The 9559-nt window shown below is 35.5% G+C and overlaps 1 long non-coding RNA gene across 1 annotated transcript; it reads left to right on the forward strand.

The window, feature by feature from the left end:
• The first annotated feature begins 1268 nt into the window (after positions 1–1268).
• LOC131804531 (uncharacterized) lies at positions 1269–1726 on the forward strand. The gene is made up of 2 exons (XR_009343158.1): positions 1269–1338; positions 1415–1726. It is a non-coding gene; the product is annotated as an uncharacterized LOC131804531 (long non-coding RNA).
• Positions 1727–9559: the final 7833 nt, after the last annotated feature.

Raw genomic sequence — 9559 nt, forward strand, 5'->3', positions numbered from 1 at the left:
ATTGGTTAAAGAAATGGAAAATTGAAGTAGTTGTCGGTAGTTTAATGCCGCTCTGTGTGTGTGATGTATAAATCTATACATATGTATGTATGAATAAATGTGTGTGTGTGTGTGAGTATATTGTTCCTTTGGTGATACATCTACATTTTTGATATGTGTAAGGTGCGGCTTTTATTTCTCTTTTTTCCATTTAGTCTCCATCCTCGGAATGTGTGTGTGTGTTGTTTTCTTCTTCACAAATGTATGGGTTGAAAGCTTTTAATGGGGTTGAATATATATCTTTGAAATATTATAATATTTTTTTTTTTTTTTGAATATACACATTTATTTCATACAATATCCGTGGCATGTATATTAGATTTAAATTTATTTCCCTGTATGGCCCTCGGAATATATTCCGTTACATGTTTTAATATCATTTGTTTGTCTTGTAACAACCAGAGGCACTTAAAGTGTATTATTTATGCAAATAAAATTCGGAAAAAAACAATACATTTTAGGGGTTGGTATAATATAATGTTCTGTATTGGGATGTGTTGCAGAGTGTAAAGATGGGTATGATAAGTGGATAGATATAATTTTAGGGTCTGATACCATTTAACAATATCTATTCAATTCTTATAATTCCGCACCCCAAAATCTTAAATCCGACTCGAAGAAGCACAAAATTGACCCACTTAATCCTGTACCCACAATATTGTATTTAATATGTACTTAAGCCCTACTCTTGATTCACCGAAACACAGCAGCAGTACTCCCTGATTTTTTTCTGTATCTCGATGGGATTTTTGAAATTTGTATGTGATTGTATGTGTGTTAAAGTAACAAAACATTACAAGTGTTTTTTTGCATCTCTTTACACTGTGAGAAATAATTTGCTATCTTTAAATTTTCAATTTTAAATTTAAATTACAATAATTTCGATACATTTTATATTCATATTATGCTGCAGATTGAGAGAAGTATTTAGATATAGCAAGTTGTAAAGAATGGCTGACTTTTTACGCAACAGATATTCAGTCAGTAAAAATGTTTGGATGTTTGAAATTTACAGCCAGTTCCACGATATCGAAAGAACACGTTCGCACAACTTTTACACGGCAAACAGCTGATTTCCGTTCCACTAAAATCCATTAGAACGAAAATTTGCACGAAAATCAAAGCGAACGAAAACGTAAGCATTTCAGTGTAATTTTGCGTTCCACTATCTTTTTTCTTTCGTACGCATGCGAACACAAATGTCAAAATCAGTCACTTGTGTGTTTGCCATCGTATAATGACAATTAAGGAAAATTGTTTCAACATAAACATTGCTTGATTGAAAATGGAAACAAAAATGTAAGTAAAAATAATAAATGCAATTTAATATGTGAACAACAAATATATATATATTTTTTTATTTTCTCAATTCCAGCACGAAAAAATCATCAACTACACAGCTGCGGGCACTAGTTGAGTAAATGGAGGAGAATCCTGTGTTCGCCAGAGGAATGCCAATTTTTGGAAGCAGCAGAAGAAGTTTAAATCGGGGCAGATTTGGGTAGTTCTGCAACCGGGCACCCACTTCTCTTCCATCATATCCAAAAGGGCCCGAAAACTTCTTTCGACACACGAAAGTTGGCCACAAACCTAGAAAAAATCATTTTTTATTATTTCAAAAATGTAAAAATACAATCATACTTACTGGTTGTTAGGTACTTCAAATAAATTCGAAGCATCTCTTAAATGCCTCCGTGGCACATTTCGAACCTCCTCCATAAAAAATAGGGCTACGGAAATATTCTTTTTTTAATTTTCTAAGAGCACAAATAGTTTGAACACAATCACTAGAAATTTTATTTTGTTTGTTTATTTACAATTTGTTTGTTTACAACTGAAATGTCAGTGGAGACAGAGCCACTGCTGCTTTTTCGCGTTTAAATTAGACATTTGACGCTTTTTTTGCTTTATTTCGCGATTAATTTTTCCAAAAAAATATTTAGCAACACTGAATCACGTAAGGCAATGCGAAAGAAAGAACGAAAGTTAGTGGAACGCATTCTTATACGAAAGTGAGTGAGTAGCCTTCGTTCGCACAAATTTTCTTTCGAGATCGTGGAACAGGCTGTTAAAGATAGTTGGATGCCTACTTCGCTTCTTCTTCTTCTTTAGCGTTTTGTTTTTCAAAGTTTTATGAGCTTCATGGATATTCAACATTTTGAGCCATTGTGGGGGAGGTACCAGAAGGAATGAACCGATATATCCCATATTCACAACAGCTCTTGTGTTAGTAGAAATAATGGTATGTGTGAAATATAAGGAGAACCTGATGCTTATTTCGGATTTTATAAACGTTTTTGTTATTCAAAACTTTGGCCCTTTGTGGGGGAGGTACCAGGAGAAATGGTCCGATTTCTATCGTCTTTATAACCGATCCTGTGTTAGTAGAAGTACTCAGATGTGCCAAGTCTGAATGGAATCGGATATTAATTTCACGTTTTATGAGCTTAATGCATATTCAAAATTTCGAGCTTTTGGACAGATAGACGGACGGACGGACATCGCTAGATCGACTCCAAAAATTCTGAAACGGATTTAGTCCAAAGAGACCTAGGGTCTAAATCCGTTATTTCGACTAGGCACTTTATCAAATGATATATACCCTATCTAACCATATGGCTGAGGGTATAAAAAATGATATAAATGTCCTTCAAAAATATATAAGTTAGCGCACAGACATCCCATGGGATACTCTTTGCCTAGCCCTGCTTTATATATAGAAATGTGATTTTTATACCCTACACCACAAGGTGGTCAGGGTATTATGTCTTTGTGCATTTGTTTGTAACAGGCAAAAGGAAACGAGATAGACCCATAGTTCCTTTTGATGATCTGCATAGAATCACATTCTGAGTCGATTTATGCATGTCCGTCCGTCCGTCTGTCCGTCCGTCCGTCTGTCCGTCCGTCTGTCCATGTATTTTTGTAAACAAAGTACAGGTCGCATTTATTGCCCGATCCAGATGAAATTTTGCACAAATCATTTGTTCGGCCCAAGGACGAACCCTATTGAAATTGGAGATAATCGGTCAAAATTTAGATATAGCTCCCATATATATCTTCGTCCGATTTGCCTTTTGTTGTGCACCAAACGTGTAATATCAGTCCGAATAGTATGGAATTTCGCACGTACGATCAGATTGAACCTCAAAATAAGTATGCCAGATTTCATCGAAATCGGTTCAGATATAGCTATAGCTCCCATATATATTGTTCATCCGATTTGTTATTTTTGTCCTCCGCAGCCGTAATATGCACTCTGTAACAACAATATTTGGTGAAATTTATCAAATACAGCTCAGAAATACATTTGCTAAATTTCATCGAGATCGCTTCAGATTTGGATATAGCTCCCACATATAACTTCGTCCGATTTACATTGGATTGTGCACCAAATGTCTAATATTTGCCCAAATTGGATGAAATTTGGCACTTACAACCGAATTGAGTCTAGAAGCTAGTATGTCAAATTTGGCGAAGATCGGTTCAGATATAGCTATAGCTCCCATATATACTGTTCATCCGATTTGTCATATTTGTTACCCACAGCCGTAATATGCACTCCGTAACAACGATATTCAGGGAAATATATCTAATAGAGCTCAGAAATATCTTTGCCAAATTTTATCGAGATTGGTTCCGATTTGGATATAGCTCCCATATATATTTTTTATCCGATTTCAGATTAATTGTGCACCAAATGGGCAATACAAGTCCGAATTTAAAAGATACAAATGCTTCGTCATATTTAGTCCTTGAACTTTAAATTATAATTATAATCATAGCGTGTATGATTGAATTCTCCCATAAAAACTTTTAATTGTTATGCGCAGCTCAACTAAATTAGCAAAGTGGTGTAGGGTATCATAAAATCGGCCCCGCCCGACTTTAGGACTTTCTTTACTGGTTAATATTTAACTCTACTTTACTCAACTTTGGCATAACTTGCGAAACAAGTCAGCGGTCCTTAACAACGTACTATATCTTAATATTTCTCCCAACCAGAAACCTGAGATGAATGTGGTCTTAATGATTTCGCATAAAATTAGATATAAATGTTCGATTTTTTTGTGGTTTTACCCATACTAATATTTTATCTGTATTGGGTGAAGTATGAAAATGGAATGCTTATACCTATCGGCAAAACCGACTGATAATTTTTAACTTGTTTACTTTTTTTGCCGGGGTTTCGCCGCCAATTTCTAGCATTTCAAGATTTTTAGAGATTGGCTTACATTCTCCCCATATAACGAAGCTTTTTTGGATAGCGGATTAGGTCATATATCTAGATTTCGCATTTGAATGGTTGGGGGGGGGGGGGGGTATAGTATGTTTGGTGCAGGGGAACCTAACGTTTGTTTTGATTTGTTAATATTATTTTTGCGGAGTTACATTATTCGTAATGTTAAATCATATAACCTCTTTAATCTCACGACCATGTTAGGTCATTTTTCAAATCAAACAAACAATTTACTTAATATCAACAATGAATACTGAATTTTATTGTTTAACATTTTTAATTTAATATGCAAGAAAATTAAATTAGGATATTTACTCTAAAACACAAACAAAAGGGATATCATCATAGGTCAGGTCGAGAACAAGGATAAAACATTTGTGGTTTACAAAATAAATTATTATGTTACTTAAACTGACAACTTGTGAGATATATGTTTGTCTGAGTTGAATGTTATCTCGCCAAACACACATACATTCATATGCATGTGAACATGGGGATGTTTCTGAGTGATTTTTCAGTTTAATGTTTTCGAATATGTTAAGACCATTTGCGGTTGGTTTTGCAACATTTTTGCAAAGTTGAAATGGAAATGAAAACATGCAGGACTAAACATTTTTATATGTATGAGAACGTTAAACATCAAAGTGTATTTTAGTTTTTGAGATAACATTTAAAAAAATGTATTTCAAAAAACTTTTTGAAAGCTCACATACTTGAGAAAAACAAACAAATTTATGCGGAAATATTTGGATTTGAAAACTTTACTTCCCGTCAAAAAGTCTAAAACACCTTTAACCGAATGGTATTTTTTTACAAAAATAAAAGTAAAACCCTCAAATTTGACACGTGGATCATTATTGGTGTGTAGGGTCAATGCTTGGTTTTGGGGAAATTCTAAGTAAAAGGGCGCAAAAAGTAAAAGCAAAATGTATTAAACTATGTATCGTGGTATTTGGCGAACAGGTAAAGTTAGTATACTCAGATTTGGACTGTCGGTAATTTTTTGCTTGCAGGTCTGTGTAAATATTAATAGGGCAAAAATTTGCAAGGTTAGAATTTAAAGATTTTATGTGTAGGTCATTGCTGTTGTGAGAGGACTTAATTTTTGGCAAATGTGACGAATTAAAACAACACCAAATCTTATTAACCCCTTTTTTCTGAGATTTAATTTTTATTTTTGTTTTTGAAAAAATTTTCTTTTTTAGGGTAATCGGAGCCCTACAGAAAAATTTGTTTAAAAGTATACCCTTTTTATAGACACATATTTTTTTGAAAAAGGGTGTTTTTATTGTTCAAAAAATCAAACACAAAAAGTCTAAGGTGAACTAAAAACCAATCAAAAAATATCAGCCGGATTTGCCGACAGATGTATGACCTCAGTCCAAGTCCGTTTATTTAAAATATATTTTGTCTTGCGTTGCGATTATTGAAACTGTTAAGCCTTTATGGGGAAGCTCCGAATAAGTGGGCCAATATTGTCCATTTTGTGTCTGCAACAAGTAAAAAGGGCTTTAAGCTCGGCCAGGACGAACTCCGTTTAAATTAAAAAAAATCGAATCAATCATATTATTTCTAATTTGGTTGAAACTTATGGCAGAAACCTCAAACTTCGTGAAAAGCGGTAGGTAACGTTATATGTCGCCTATACCAATTAGTGGAACTGAATTGAACATCTTCCAGGAGACGTCAAAATTCATCTAATTTGGTTAAGAATTGTGGGAGAAACCTCCAAAACATCAAACAGCGGGAGGAACTGTTATATGGGGACTACACCTAAACGTGGACCATTATAGCTCATTTTCAATGAATATAATATAAAGCTTTGTGCCAAATTTCTAAACTCTAGATTAAATAATGTGGACTCAACAGACAGACGAATGGACACCGCTGAATCACCTCTTAATTTTATTCTGATCTGGAATATATGTGTTTTTTGGGATATCCGATAAATATGTAGAGGTCTTGAAAATGGAATGACAAATTTAATATACCCTCAACTGTATTGTACAGTGTGAGATAAAAAAAACTGCAACAGAGTCAAACGCCATAATTTTGTTGAATGGAAACAAAAAATGTCGGAAATAGTATCAAATTTTAGAATAAGTTTAGATTTGTTCGAATTGGTCTCCTTTGGCATGAATTATGGCCTTCAACCGGTCAATGAAACCGTCACACGCTGCCCGAATGGTGCTCTGCGGTATTTTGGCCTATTCCCGGCGAAGCGCTTGGTTAGGGTGATCGACACTTTGGTATTTTTTTAGTGCCAACCTTCCCTTCCAAAATACTCCAGACACAATAGTCCAACGGAATGGTATCCGGAGATTTTGGTTGCCATTGTCCGCTGGGAATGAAGCGAGGAACCTCATTTTGTAAACATTCTTGGGTGGTGCGTGCTGAGTGCGATGGTACTGAGTCCTGTTGAAATGTCCAAGGTCTGTGGCCAAAATGTTTGCGTGCCCAAGTCTTTAATACACCCTCCAAAATATTTTCGCGATAATATTCGGCATTTATTCTGATGCCATGGTCGATTAATACGAGCGGAGAGCAATCATCGGCTGTTATGGCGGCCCACACCATCAACATGGCCGGCGCTTGAGTTCTGCTGGCCGCACCGAACCGAAGGTGCACATTTTCAGCTGACCTCTTTGGTAAGTAAACACGATCATTTTGTTTGTCTACAAACTGCTGGACAACAAATGTTTTCTCATCGGAGCTGAGAAAACCAAATTCGGCAGTTCATTACTTTCGGCCAAGCGATGGAACTCTTAGCACTTTTGAGTCTATTTTCTTTCTGTTGCGGTGTAAGTTCTTGCACTTTTTGGAATTTCAATGGCTTTACCCCGAGCTCATTTTTCAATATTTGCCGAATGGAATTTTGCGATTTTGCCATTTTCGGCCACTGCAACGCTGGTTTCGATCAAGTCTTTTCTTTACTTTTCGAACCATTTTTGCTGTTGTTGCTGTTTGTTCCGTCCACTTCCTTGACGTAGGGCTACGCGCGATGGTACGAGACGCAAAAGATTTATTCACATTTAAATTCTGGAGTGCTCTAACGATAGCCACTTGTATATTTCCAGCTAAATATAAAGAAATCATACTATCGCGCTTGAATTTCATAACGAATAAATTTTGTTTCTGGATAATTCTCACCAAAATGCTTTTATGCGCTTGTAAACAATATAATGAGCTGTCACTGGAATAATTTTAACAGCTGTCGGACGAGTGGCATAGAAATGATCGAAGTTGGTTGCAGTTTATTCATCTCACCCTGTATTACAAGCTCCAAATACCAAATTCGAAACAATTTCAACGAAAAGTGGACGCAAACCAACAAAATGCCAAATATCTGGAGGTACAAATAGTTGGCGTTTGTACCAAAACTTGGACCTGTAAGTATTTTTCCAAAATACTGGGAACATATATTTTCAATTTACAGCAAATTCGGTTTGAAATTGTGACTAAAACACTCACAACCTTAAATCTCTCGGTACGGTTATATTTGGGGCCTGTATCAAAACGTGGAGCTATATAGCCCATTTTCAATACCACAAGTCCTGCAGACCTGAAATGTCAGTAAAATGTTTACTTAATTTTATTCGGAATGTAGAGTGATTTCCAAAGATGGACATCGCTAAATCGGCATAGAATTTTATGCTGATCGAGGGGCACCAGGATAAAAAAAAATAGATAAATTCCATATTCACATAAGATCTCTAGTTGAGAAAAATATTTAGTTGTACCACATTTGAAAGGAATCGCTGAATTTTTCAGCAAATTATGAGATTTATAAGTATTGAAAACTGAGAACCCATGTGGGGGAGGTACCCAAAAGGTTGCTCATATCTTTCATCTTTATAACATATCGTGTGGTAGTAGAAATATTGCAATATGTGAAATTTGAAGAAAATCTGACGCTTATTTCAGAAAGCCATATTTATTAAAAATTTTGACCCCTTTGTGGGGGAGGTACCAAATGGAGTGGACCGATATATCCAATCTTCACACCAATTAATGTTTCAACAAAAATATTTGGATGTGTGAAATTTGAAGAGAATCGAATGCTTATTTCGCATTTTATTAGAGTATTATTTGTTCGAAATTTTGACCCGTTGTGAGGGTGGTACCTGAACGAGTTGTCCGATATATTCCATCTTAACACCAGATCATGCATTAGTATATATATTGGGATATAAAGAGAATCTGATGCTTACTTCGCGTTTTATAGCCTTCGTGCGTATTCAAACCTTTGCGGGTCGTGAAACGGATTTAGTCCAAAGAGATCTAGGGTCTAAAACCGTTATTTTGACTAGACACGTTTTGGTCGTCAAATGATATATACGCTCTGTAGCCATATTGCTAAGACTACAGAGGGCCTATATCATATTATATACCCTCATGAGGTAGCACTCTGCCTACTCCTTAAAATTTTAAATATATTTCGAATAAGACCATTGGAGTCTCTTCGAGTTTAGACTAAACCATGGACATCATAATATTTTAGTCTCATTCCCTACGCATTTTTTTATTTTTTTCTTTTTTGCTGGAGGCTATCAATCTTTCTCCACTCAGACCAAGATTTGAAAACAAGAAAAGTTTTTCAAGTACTTTGCCTGCCAACAAAATCTAGGCAAGTGACTACAGCTCAACAAAAATAAACCATTCGCGAATATACCGAGTTCACAGCGCAAAACTAAACAATAATAATTCTTGTTGTGAAAAACTTTCTGCAAGTTAACATCTTTAGGTTCCACGAGTATCCTGCCCATACTCATTGTTATGTGTCTCTCTCTCCCCACCAACTCTCTCTCTGCCCTGATATAACTAGTTTTATATAATCTACAGTTGCTCGAAAACTACTACGACAACCAGCCAGCCATGCTGTCTATTGTCTACTTTAAGGCGTATCTTAGCCAGGCAAAATGCCATCCTACAATGCCACATATAACCTTCAGCCATCATATTGTTTTAGTAGCAGTAGTTGTGTGTGTGTGTGTGCATGTGTGTTTGTGTGAGTTTTGCTTATATGACAATATTACGAAAGAGATAATTTAATTTTATTTGACTTTCTTCTAAACGTCGTCACAAACACCGAACAGAACTACAGCCAAACAAAAGCCGAAAGGAAGATATGAAATTTTATTGTTATCTTTATGTGAACAGTAGGTAGTAGGTGGGTGTGATGGTGGTGGTAGGCGGAAATTTACTAGACATTTACAAAGTTTATATATTTTTGCAGGCCATGTGGGAGCGAACGACACACAAATAAACTTTAATGAACTT

Source organism: Musca domestica, unplaced genomic scaffold (genome assembly GCF_030504385.1).
Source record: "Musca domestica strain aabys unplaced genomic scaffold, Musca_domestica.polishedcontigs.V.1.1 45, whole genome shotgun sequence".
NCBI classification, from domain to species: Eukaryota; Metazoa; Arthropoda; class Insecta; order Diptera; family Muscidae; genus Musca; species Musca domestica.